Genomic DNA, 13,270 nt, shown 5'->3' with positions numbered 1-13,270 from the left:
CGGTACAATAACAATGGGAAATACCCATGTGAGCCGGGTAACAATAACAATAACAGTAGCAATACAATATGTACATTAGCTGCAGACTAATGCATCAATAATTAAGTGAGATAGGAATGTGGGCACACACACCTAACCATCTCACTCCAGTAACAATATACCTAGGATTGATTCATACGCCTCTCAGTAATCAGTATATGCTCTCATCGCACAATAAAATAGAGACGATGTGGACTAATCGCTCTGCCACAGATAGAGCACGTCAAAGGTGCCTCGATTGACGCCCTATGTCCCCATAGGTGGATGTGCTCGGGTATTGAGATCGATGAAACAATATATTTTCAATAAACAATAATAAATGAATAATAACCATACATAACGATTCAATAACTATAATCAATGATCAATAGGAACATGCGATAATGAGGCTAAAGGATTAATCTATCGCATGCATGACAACTTCACTTATCAATTTAACAATGATCAATCTAAAAATTTGTAACAAATAGAGAAACGAAACCATTTAATAACGGTGACACGATACTATGAAAGAACTCAATAATTATAACGCAATTACAAATTAAGGACCCATATACTATGAGAGAGAAGACATGATATGACGCTACAAGTGCAAGACCACGAAGTCCGTACAGTATGAGATCGATGAAAACAATATTTATGCTATAATTTAAATACCACAGAATCCGTACCTTAGCTGCCGATAAGCAAGAGCAAACAATATTCTAAGTCGTCCTCAATAATTCACAAATGCCTACAGTTAATTACATTTATATTAACTTATGGGAGTTCCATCAATGGTGTCTAACTCGTTTACGAAACTTTCCGACGACAATATTAAATTCTTAATACGTTCATATAATAACCATTGCCTATTTAATTACTTTTAGTATATATAGGACTCATGACTAACAACACTGATATAATCCACATTGATATTAAAATGTAAAAAAAAATCAAATTGACGTTATTAATTTAACAAGGTTTCTAGTTTGGAGGGAAAAGTATCATACGTACATATATACATGTTTAAAACAAAACTTCTGATTATGTTTCAAGATTTAACAGTCGCCGGATGTCTTAGTTTCCGATTGGTTTTTCACTAATTTCATGTGTGTAAGTATATAACAGGTTACCTTCCGTGTAAAATATCACGAGTCCTTCACCGTGGCGTCCTGGGAGTTATCAGATGGCGACTCGAACAATCGAAAACAAAGGTTTTGGAGATGTTCCGAGACCTGGTTAATGGCCATCGGATTATTAATCGAGTCGTGTAACGATGGGAAGAACTTTATGAAATCTGTAGACTTACCGAATAGCTAGGAAACGTGATGGCGATGCTCGGCGGTTAGTTGCGGCGCTGGACAGACGAACAACAGCCGATGGTGCTGGTTCGAACCGGTGACGGCGATTCCGGTGATGGTCTTGCAAGTAACCGGAAAGGTTGAACTTTAAAGGGAATGATGCAATGTTTTATGAGGAGGGCGTCAAGCAGAAGCAGAAGGATTGCTTATATTATTAAGAGGGGACTGATTGATTGGGAGGTAATTTGAGATCCCGTAATCTACGCCTTCAACCTCAAGGAAAGAAATAATTTTGGAAGGGGTGAGGACAGTAGCTGTAGAAAAAGATTTCCTTCTTGATTCATTCCATTTGCTCATTTTATTTTTTTGTCGGTTGAGCAATCAATCTTTTAAAGATGGTTAATTTGCTTTTCAATTTTTATATATTATAGCTTTATTTTATTAGGAACTGAGACATCTATATTGTTGATGATTTTATTTATTAGTAGTAATATCGTAATGTTTATTTTATTTAACAATTTATTGTTATGATACATTTATTAAGCAATATTCATTCAATATAGTGTCCCGTAGGTGTTAACAATGTTTAATTATTTTAAGCTATATTAATTCGTCGAAACTAGACACAATTATGTGGTATTTATTATTTTAGGGTTTCCAGGCTTTTCGTATGTTACAAGTTTTCATACAAAGACGGCCACGTAGAAAATAAAGAGTAGGTAAGGACAGGGGACACACACAAACAATATGTACAACTTCATGTGGAGATAGTACAACACTAACAGCGTCCAGTTAGACGAAAGTGTAATATTATAAATAAACAATGAATTGTTAGATTATTTTATTACTCAATGAATAAATAAAAAAATAATAAAAAGAAAATTTTACGAGTATGCTAGATTATATCAAGTGAGTATTAAGTTATTAATAGTGAAAAAAGTTAGAAGTAGTCTCATACCTAAATACTCGTCTTAAATTTTGGTTTTAACCGCCAGCTTCGGCTTTGTATGCCTAACAGGAAACTAATATAGACATAACCCGTGTAAAATTAAAAACATTTCATACCAGCAATTTTATCAAGTGAAGTAAATACTTCGAAAGGAAGCATTTTGCCACCGAATTTGACATAAACTGTCCATAGCTACCGGATCTTCAATCAATCGAGGTTAATCCCAGAAATATAATATCCATTTAAATATAAATAGATAAACAAATCCGCATGAAGCTGAAATCAATTCACATAACAAATAAATGACACTAACTAGGCTGTACACAATGTCACACTGACTAACTTATTACGTGCATCTGGATTGATATAAATAGTATTCATCGTCGTAATTCCCATCATCAAAGTTAAGGGAGTAACTAGCGGCATCGTAAGAGAATACTGAAGGCTTAGAAGACCCATAGAAGCTTTTCTTGCTTTCTTTCAACAACTTTTTCATTATCTTTTTCCACTTTCTGCTTTGGCTCCAGTTTATGTTGCCTATGCCACTGCTCGTTCTAGTAAACTCTACTTCGTCAGAGACTGATGAAAGCGACGAACATTCCGAGAAGTTGGATGGTCTTCCTTCTATGGCGGTCATGATGCAATTGAAGTCGGTTGCAATCGACATTTTCTTAAGATAGAGATATTACTATATAAGAGTACGTAGGTTGTTTTTGGATGGCAAATGATATGAAAGTTTGATTTCATGAATGAGTGTTATATAGAAGTGCCAAGGGGGCAATTTGGTAAATCTCTTCCAACCATATGGAGAGCGATTACTTTGTATACAACGTGTAAAGGGGTCGTTACATCGTCAGTTATCAATTTAGTTCTTTACACATACTTTCTAGGTCCCATTAAATTTTCACTACTTTAATATATTTAAAATACAAAATAGGTCTTTTATGTTTTCATGGTTTTTCAATAGTCGTCCTTTAGAAACCTTAATGGCGGAAATCATATTCTGTGTTTCCAAAATGTTTCACGTTACATCCTTTTCCACTAACCCAGTTAGATTTTTTCGTTAACTCTCATCACATGAGATGCACGTGAGGGTAAAAACGTAATTTCCTCTCCCAGATCATTTCCCCCCTTTATAACACACCCCGACTTTTCCCTCCTTCGATTAGAAATTAGGGTTACCAGCCGTTATCAAATTGGGGGAAATTGGGGGAATTACGAGCCGTGAATGATGGTGTTCTGTGAGTGTGGTAAATAAGCCGTGATTAAAACCTCTTGGACGGATAAAAATCCAGGTCGTCGGTTCTACTCATGCTCTGTCCAGGTACAATTTTCTATTTCTCTTCTTGAATTATGGTTCTGTGAATGTGCTTAACACGAGTAATTATATGTTTTTGCTTGAAATTAGGGTTCAAATTGCAAATTTATTGGATGGTTTGACCATAAAAAGTGTCAAAGGTGCATGGACATCATACCTGGTCTTTTCAGAGCTAAGAACAGTCTTGAGGAAGCTAATAATTGTCTTGAAGTATGCAAGTGATGTTTTCTAATACCAGTCTCATTCTCATCAGATTCTGACTCACTAGGTATTTTGTCATTGTCTATAATTTCATCTTGTATATTTATATCTTTAGGGTCAGGGTTCTTATCTTTCACTTCTAAGTCAACATTATTAGCGTACTCCCTCATATCAACTTCAGGATCATCAGTAATTTTGCACTCATCACCTCTAAAATCACTATCACTATCATTCTCACCCTTATGCACAACCTTTGTTTTCACATTGAAGTCACAGTCACTATCACTATCACTATCATCCTCACATAAATTACCTTTAAAGTCACTATCATCACTATCATCTTCACCCTCACTATCAGTCTCAACCCCACCCTCAATATCACTATCAACCTCACTCTGTAGCATAACATCCTCATCCTCACCATCTGTCCCAATATCACCATCTAGCCTACCTTCACCCTCTGGCCCAACATCTAGCCCAACATCTGCACTAACATCAACCTCTGGCCCAATATCAACATCTAGCCCAACATCTGCTCTAACATCAACCTCTGGCCCAATATCAACATCTAGCCCACAATCACCCTCTGGCCCAACAACTTGTTGCCCAACATCTACATCAACATCTAGTCCACTATCACCTTCTACCCTACAATCAACATCTAGCCTATCAACATCTAGTCCAATATCAATCTGTTGCCCAACGTCTATATCATCACCCTTTAACCCAACATCCACATCATCACCCTTTAACCCAACATCCACCTCTAATCCAACACCACTTGACTGTCCAAAATCAATTGAACTCCCAACACCACTTGACTGCCCAAAATCAATTGACCTCCCAACACCACTTGACTGCCCAAAATCAATTGACTTCCCAGCACCACTTGACTGCCTAAAATCAATAGACTTCCTAGCACCACTTGACTGCATAACAGGGACATTAGCATAAGGTCCAGGCTCATCAATTTCTTCAATAGACATTGATATGCCTTTTTTTGGCTTAGGTGAAGACCAAAACTCTTTAATATCTTTAACCCCATATTGAGTATATACATTAATGAGCTTATGATGTTCCACATGTGTAGCTAACCTCAGCACATCTTGGTCGCTACACAGGTCTTCAAGATCATCTAATCCTTTCTCAGGATGTAAAAATTGATATAAGATAATATCAACAGTGGAATACCCTAACACATTCATCATTTCACTAACTTCGTGAATAGAGAACCTGTCAATGTCAATCAGGTCCACGAAATTAAAAGTACCTCCTACATATGTGCGATTTGGAGGACTAGTCAATCGACCTCCATGATGGATCTTTAAGCTAAAATATTTGTATAACCAGCTGCAAAATACCATAACTTTGTAAGTAAAATGCCCAAAAAAAAAACCTAATTATCAAAGAAAAAAATCGTAATTTCAGTAAGCCATTACCGTATATTAGGTCAACATCATAATCTTCCCCAGTTTCGCGTATTTCCCAGGTCATTTTTAGATGGAATAGATGATTGATGATGATGGTGAACGTGGAAGATGAACGTCGGAGAAGACAAAGAGGTGAAGAAGATGAAGGATTAAAAATGAGAATGAAAAGTCGGGGTGTGTTATAAAAGGGAGGAAATGATCTGGGAGAGGAAATTACGTTTTTACCCTCACGTGCATCTCATGTGATGAGAGTTAACGAAAAAATCTAACTGGGTTAGTGGAAAAGGACGTAACGTGCAACATTTTGGAAACACAGAATATGATTTCAGCCATTAAGGTTTCTAAATGACGACTATTGAAAAACCATGAAAACATAAAGGACTTGTTTTGCCATTTTGTCTATTTAAAAGAAATTGTTGAAGTCTACCGTAGACTTATGTTGCGAATAATTGTTTGTGTAATACTTTCATTTTGAATTAGCAAGAGTTGCTAATATTTATGGCAACCGTATATAATACACACAAGTAGTTCTACATCGAAGACGATCAACTAAGCTTTTGTAATATTTTTATTTTAGGAGGGTTAGTTGTGTGTAATTCAAGTGTTATGTGTGTAAATAAATTTATCAAATATATTTATACACAAGTAGCTTAATATGTATTTTATGAGGGTTTGTGTGTAATATAAGTGTTGCATGCTGAGTTTTTTCTTGTGTATTATATGTGTATATAGGGCTAAATTTACTTCAGATGTCAAACTTATACCAATATGAGGATTATCAGAGCACCAACCACGTTAGGTTTGCGGGTGTCGTCAGTCTCATGTGGCCAGACTGACGGCCATGCAACAAACGAGCAGTGGAAAACTTCCGCATTGTAGCTAGTCGTTGAGTGGGGTTTGTGACTACAAACTTGTGCACTAATGGGAGTGTTGGCCCCATTCTCTCTTTCACTCTCACATGCATATATACACACATTATATATATAATTTTATTAACTTTTGGAAAAGTGAGGGTTTTGAGATATATATGTTTGAAATTTGATGTAACGGCCGGTTTGTTGACGTCTAGCATTATGGATGCTCTTAATGTATAGGTTTAAACATCTAATAATGGCTTTGTATAACTTGAATATGTTAGATTCAAAAGTTACTATAGGATCATTATCCATAAACCATGTTTAAACTAAAAAAAATACAAATATCCACACTTTTACAAGAATACGGGGTTGTTTGGTGGCCTCTTAACAGTTAGTAAAAGGCTACCTTTTAATGGCTTATAGTCTCTCAATGGTTAATAGGTAACCCTATGTCTAAATGGTTAAGATACTGCATTTTAATAGTAACATATTAACCATTCAAACTTAAGACTACCTTTTGATCTTTAAGATGTTACAAACAGTTAAAAGGTATCATCTTAACTGTTAAGAGGCTACATTAAAGAGGCTATTGATCGACTCCATCTTCCCGTAAACAACGTTTTTCAAAACAAACTGCCTTTAACTTTCCTGTTCACACGACTAGTCAAATTCTTATCTTATAACATCAACTTTGGGAAAAAAGAAAAACTAAAGCATTGCCTTTGGGTTCGTAAGATTTTCGTGTCGACCATTATATATTTCCATGCACGAACAGTTGTAAAGGAAACCATATATGAACTTACATCATCTTCTATGAGAGGTATATTGTTGGTTACAGCTATTACTCATATCTTGATCACGTATATATATATATATACTTTAACAAAAGATCTTTACGCTTTTAGGATCTTTGTATCCTATTAGACACAATTAAGAAATTAGTCCCGGAAGTTTTTCTAAAATAACAAGATTGGACACTAAGGTTTACAAGTTGTAGGTATGGTTACTAAAGTTTTAATTTGGTAGCAAGATTGGATCGTATCAACCACCATAGTGGCTTTTTCTGCTTTCTTCAACCAAAGTGCATATGGATGACGGATGAGGCGAGCATCAGCGAAGTTAGTAAGGGCGGAAATTCCCTTAGGCCCGGGGTGTTCCTGGCCACCCTTGTTTTTTCGCTAAGCAGTGTAAATTAACTCGTTTTCGTCTTATACTAGTGTAAAATTACCCGTTTTCGTCCAAAAAATTTGAGTCCAGACACCCCGGTTTAAGAAGACTTTCTATACATATTGAGTTCGGCACCCCGCGTTTTCGTCCAAGCTTCACAACTAAAAGTTAGGAGATCGTTTTTCAGTGGCGGCGGTGATGCATTTTTTAGGCTGGTTGTGGTGGCCATTAATTTTAAGATAAGTTGTTGTTGGTTATGATATACTGATATGAATGGAAGTTTGAACTATATATGAAGTGCAGATTTTATAACTTGAAAGTTGTTTATGAGGACTATTTGGTAATTTTACACGAGATTGAAGTGCCGATACATTAAATATATTTGGTGTAAAGGGTTTGTTTATTTGATCGTGGATTTGCAACCTTTACTGCTTTACACATGGTTTTGACAAGAATCATCATTTTCCGGTTGTTTCACACGTCAGATCGAAGTCTTATCCTCCTGCTTTAATTGACTTTAGAGAAGAGGAATGGGATTTAAGGAGGTCCGCTTTGTCCACTTAGATGCGTATCTTTATGGAAAGAAATGATGCACCAACAAAAGTTATTGTTTAATTATGTAATAACATGGATTGAAGTCAGCACCACTTTGTGTCTTGACCAAGTCAATGTGTAGTCTAACTTAAAAAATGAAAATGTACGTTTAAAAGTAGAAGCATGCATGGTTATTGTGTTTTCAACACCTAATATTATAGAGTATGAAAGCAGAGTAAAATATAGTATATTATTGTTAAGGTGAGTTTACTGTACAATAACTGCTTAACATACGATAGGTACGCGAGATGTTTAAAGGCAAAAACAAAAACGCTCAAAGACAAAAAAATATATATTAAAATGCTTAGCCAAAAACCTAAAACGCTCAAAACGGTTTTCGTGAAAAAAGAAAAAATTGATCGATTAACGATCCAAAACTTTTTTTTGTGAACCAATGATTTATTGGATATGTATTGACGATTCCGAAATGTTGGGATTTGATTTCATGGATCGATTTCGTGAATATAAGGTATTCGCGTACCTATTGTACGTTAAGGTATTATTGTATTCCATATATTCTCATTATTGTTAACTATAAACGCTATGATTTGCTACAAGTCACTGACACGTTTATAGTTGCTTGAGCTTAGTAAAAGATATCTAAAATGGATCCAACTTATAGTTATTCTATGTGTAATATAAGCATACTTGGCTAAGTTTATAGATGATCATGCATATTCATAATCATTAAAGCTTGTGTCATTTAAAGGAATAGAACTATAAATACAAGAAATCAGGCTCAATTTTATAAGCAGAACTCGTTTAAATAACAAAATTCATTTTTAAATAATATGATAAAAACATTGTTTATACTAAAAAAAACTTACCTATGTTACAATTAAATGAAATCACTTTTCTTTTAAATATAACAAAAATCTAGTTTTTTTATATCCAACTAGATTTTATAAGTCATCCTATGTCGCTGATTTTAGTGTTATTAAATAATTTAATTAATTTGGATTTACTTAAAACCAGATTCGAATAAGCTTTGTCACGAGTTTGAAAATGCAGATTCGAATAAGGCCCAGTCTCTTATGAGGCCCAAGATGTTTTTTTTAAGTTATGCATATATAATTTTATTTTAAAAATAAAAGAATAGAATATATGTAATTAAGAACCGATTTTATGTTTGAACCCAATATAGTTTAGGCACATTTACAAAATTTAAACTCAGTTTTATTATAAAACAAGCCTATTTAAATCTTTTTTCTTTAAACCCATTAGCATTAGAAAAAATAATAAATAAAAATGACATCCCTAAATGTTGTAGCATCAATAGTTCAAAGGTCGCGTTCATTCTTACTTTCTGTTTTATAATTTCATACTGCAGGTTAATCAATGTTAAGCAACACTGCAACATGAATATAATGGACTAATCATTCGTTGATGCTTAAATTTTATAAATTTCATTGTAGGATTATTTGATTTTGTGAACTACTGCATTTGTTTATGTTTCAAGTGTATACATTAATATATATTAAAAAGAAGACTCAACCTTAGTGACCTAACTCACTAAGTTACTGTTCAATTTACTATTTACTTTTTTAATATTTTATTAATTATAATCATTAAATAACTAGCTATAATTATATAAATAAAAACATGAAACTATTTCTTTTATTTTACTTTTTATTTAAACTTATTAAAATATTTAACAAATTATATTATTAAACACTAAATTTAAGCAAGTGTCAGCTTTACATGTTTTGTTTGTCGGTTAAAACGATTTTCTTAAACTTTGTTTCATATTTTTTATAGCCCGTCTTTACAATAACTGAAATTTTTTTTCATGATTTAAAAATATCTCATCATCATATGAGTTTATATCTACGTTTCTATGTTTGATGCATCGTCTTTAAAATATTTTTTTGTCTTACTAATTTATGTTTACGAATTTGTGTTGGTACCGCTACTAATTGAATTTGTGTTGGTTCGCAACTGTAACGTGTCAGGTTTTTGGTTCTACATATGATAAATTGTTGTGTTTTGGCATTTGAAGGGTTTATTTCTTTTGTTTAGTTTCGATGTCATAACTAGATACAAACTGACTTCGCGTCGACATGTAGCGAGTTTATCATTTAACATTTTTACTTATGTTTTTTTTTGTTTGATTTAACGGTCCCGACGCAAAGCGCGAGATCCTAAATCCTAATTTCTATGTTAATTTTCAGAAATCACGTCTCCTAAATATTTATCCGATAGTAAAAACCCAAAATATATAAAGGAAAAATAGTAAGGCGTGTCAACTAAAACTTTAATTTTGTTACCGTTGAGGTCTCAGCCCCAGGTTTTTAATATATGTCCATAGCCTATATTTTCTTTCGTAATATGCATATGATAGTGTGAAACGGCCATGCATGTTTTATCTATCTAATTGGCTGTGGCCGCATTGAAAGAGTTAAAACGACGTTTACTTTAGTTTAGTAGTTTAAAACGAGAAATGGTTGGTGACTTGATTCATTTGAACCCAACATTATACATTGAATGGCCGGTATTATAATATTCGGATAACATAAAATAAGGTTTTATTTTCATTTGCAATACACGTCACCAATACTCTTATCCTAGTTTTATCTTATTTTTTCGTAAAAAAAGAGAGGTTTAGAAATGCAGAAAATAAAATATTCTCTAGGAACGTGGGGAGGCCCATCTGGGCATGCATCTTATCTTTGACCAATTGACCGTGCCCCAGACTCAATGTTGAGGCGTGATAACCATTTGCTAGTATTTGCCCCGGCCCCTTGTTTTAATCCTACAATTATATTAATCTTTTATAGCATATTCAATCCCAAGAATAACTTTTGTTTAGTGCTTCATATTTTATTTCATTTTTCTAACATTATTAATGAAGTCAGATACATGATTCATGTAGAATGGAATGGAACGAAGAAAGACTTTAGACTGGAACAAGAATAACTTTTGATTCATTCAGATTTCAGATACAAGAATAACTTTTGTTTACATCTGAATGGAACAATTATCTGATTCATTCAGACTTTAGACTGTTTGGTTTCAAACTATAAAAACATATAAATGGTTAGAATTAGGTCTGAATCATTCAGACTTATTGTTGTTACTGAATGGGACAGAGGTTCATTCAGATCTAAGCCATTCAGATCTGAATGAATCAAACAGCCCATTTATGTGTTACGTGACCAATATAATTTTAATCTAACAGTTATTTAAAAGATGTGGCAAAACGGGTTATCTTCATATTTTAGTTACTTTTCTACACTAATCATTATTAAGAATCACTTGGGCAGCATCTTACATTCTGATGTTATTTATTAAGAAGTAGTTTCACATCACTAGCATATATACTTAAATATATTTTGATGAGTGTAAATGATATACTGACTGATACAGTATAATAGATGTATGTACTGAAATAATTTCTGAAAGTAGAATCGTTGTAACAGTAAAATATATATATCAACAATAACTAATTAGTGTTATTTAAATGTGATGAAAAAGTATTTTAAAATGTGAATACAATTTATTATTTGTATTATTATTAGGATGAATATTGGCACAATGTAAAAGTTTCACTGCTGAACACTTGGCAACAAAATATAAAATGTAAAAGATAAATTGCATTCACATCAATTTCAAATATATTAACGACAAGTATTAAAAGAAATTTGATGAACAAAATAAAAAATCTAATTTACATATTGATGACAATCTTTATAACGATTCTCCAATTCTCATGCTAAATAGTTTATATACTGTACATGATGATATTCGCCACTCTATAGCTCGTTTTAATTACAAACATACATATATATTGATCACTTAAAGCTTAAGAGCATTGAGATCTATAGGAATAATATTCACCAGAATGATTTCCCTCATCGAAATTGAGCGAGTAACTAAGGGCATCATATTGAAAGTTCAAAGGCTTGGAGGATCCATAGATGCTCTTCTTGCTTCCTTCAATCACCTTCTTCATCAGCTTCTTCAACTTCGAGCTCCGCCTGTTTATGCGTGAGTACTCCTCCTGGTCGGAGTACGAATAAGAACTCGACGAACATTCTGAGCCGCTAGATAGTCGTCGTTCAATGGTGTAGCTGAGGTCAGTTGCATGGGCCATTTTATCAAAAGAGAGACTAGCTTGAGTACTTGTTTGTTGTGATGATATTTGAATTATGATGTTTTGAGTGGTGGAAGTGTGGGTTTTATATATAGTTGGTGCATGAGGGCCAGTTTGGTAAATTTATTCTAGATTGAATAGCGGATCGAGTGAGTGAAGGACGTGGAAAGTGTGTTTGGATCGTCAGATTACTATCTTTACACATGGTTGTGAGACCTATAATATTTTATTATATTGTTTATCACGATTTAAAATAAAACTTAGATGATGATTATGTAATACTTTTGTTCGAATTATATTGGGATTTAAATTTGTTTATCAAACCAACAAATCAAGAAAAAGTAATCTAAAGACGTTTGTCACCAATGAGGTCATCGCTAGCTTGAGGGCACTATATGTTTTCGAGCTTATGTTTTATTTGAATTTATTTTTCAATACAAATAATATTTGTATGTAATATTATTTCCAAAAAGAGATACCATAGCAACAATTCCAATATTTTTTTTTATATAAGCAAGCATTTTCCAAAGGTCTAATGTAGTGTGCAACAAAATGGTATGTCCACACTTCGTACAATGGTGCATCTATCATTGATATGATTTTCTATCAATATAAAAAGTTGCTACTATGTTAGGATTTTAATCGGTTTTTGCTCACATGTTGTATGATGCCTCTAAATGACGGATGATGTTGTGTTCGAGCAAATACTAAGAACCAAATGTATAATTTTAAATCCTGATGAAGACCAAATTCATAAAAAACTATACCACCTAAACAATCTGAGTCACCTTTTTCTTTTATATATAAGTTAACGTAAATATATAGTTAAATCCAGCAGCTAATACATAATATCTTTATATTCTAAACTTTATATTTACTTTATCACAAATTTAGTAGAACTTTGTAAGCCGACTTGCATGACAAAATATACAGTAATTTTGTGATCGTTTAGAATTGCGGTTGTTTGTTTAAATATAGTCCCATCTACTGCTTTTAACCGGGATATCAACTTATTAACCCAATATTAATGGTAATATATATGGTAATGTGTTGTATTTTCAAAATATAGCCCAAAATGCGATATTGAGTTATACTCTGTATTATTTAGTTTAGTCGTATTGTAGTATCCTAGGTGTAATGATAACACACTGTATTTCAAGTGAAGATTTTGAATTCAATTTTTTTATATATAAATTAAGAACCATCCTTAGTAAGTTTGCCTCTGCAACTTGTGTATGCTTTTGATCCGAGTCAAAACCAAACTTTAAAGCGCTTTAAAAACGATTTTTTTATAAAGTGATTAAAGTCTTATCTTTTATACAAGGACCACAAAAACCAA

The sequence above is a fragment of the Bidens hawaiensis genome, unplaced genomic scaffold (assembly GCF_021521415.1).
Source record: "Bidens hawaiensis isolate Kalapana, Puna unplaced genomic scaffold, B.hawaiensis_p1.1 tig00058236_1, whole genome shotgun sequence".
NCBI lineage: Eukaryota > Viridiplantae > Streptophyta > Magnoliopsida > Asterales > Asteraceae > Bidens > Bidens hawaiensis.
The sequence above is the reverse complement of the archived record's forward strand: the minus strand, read 5'-3'. Positions refer to the sequence as shown.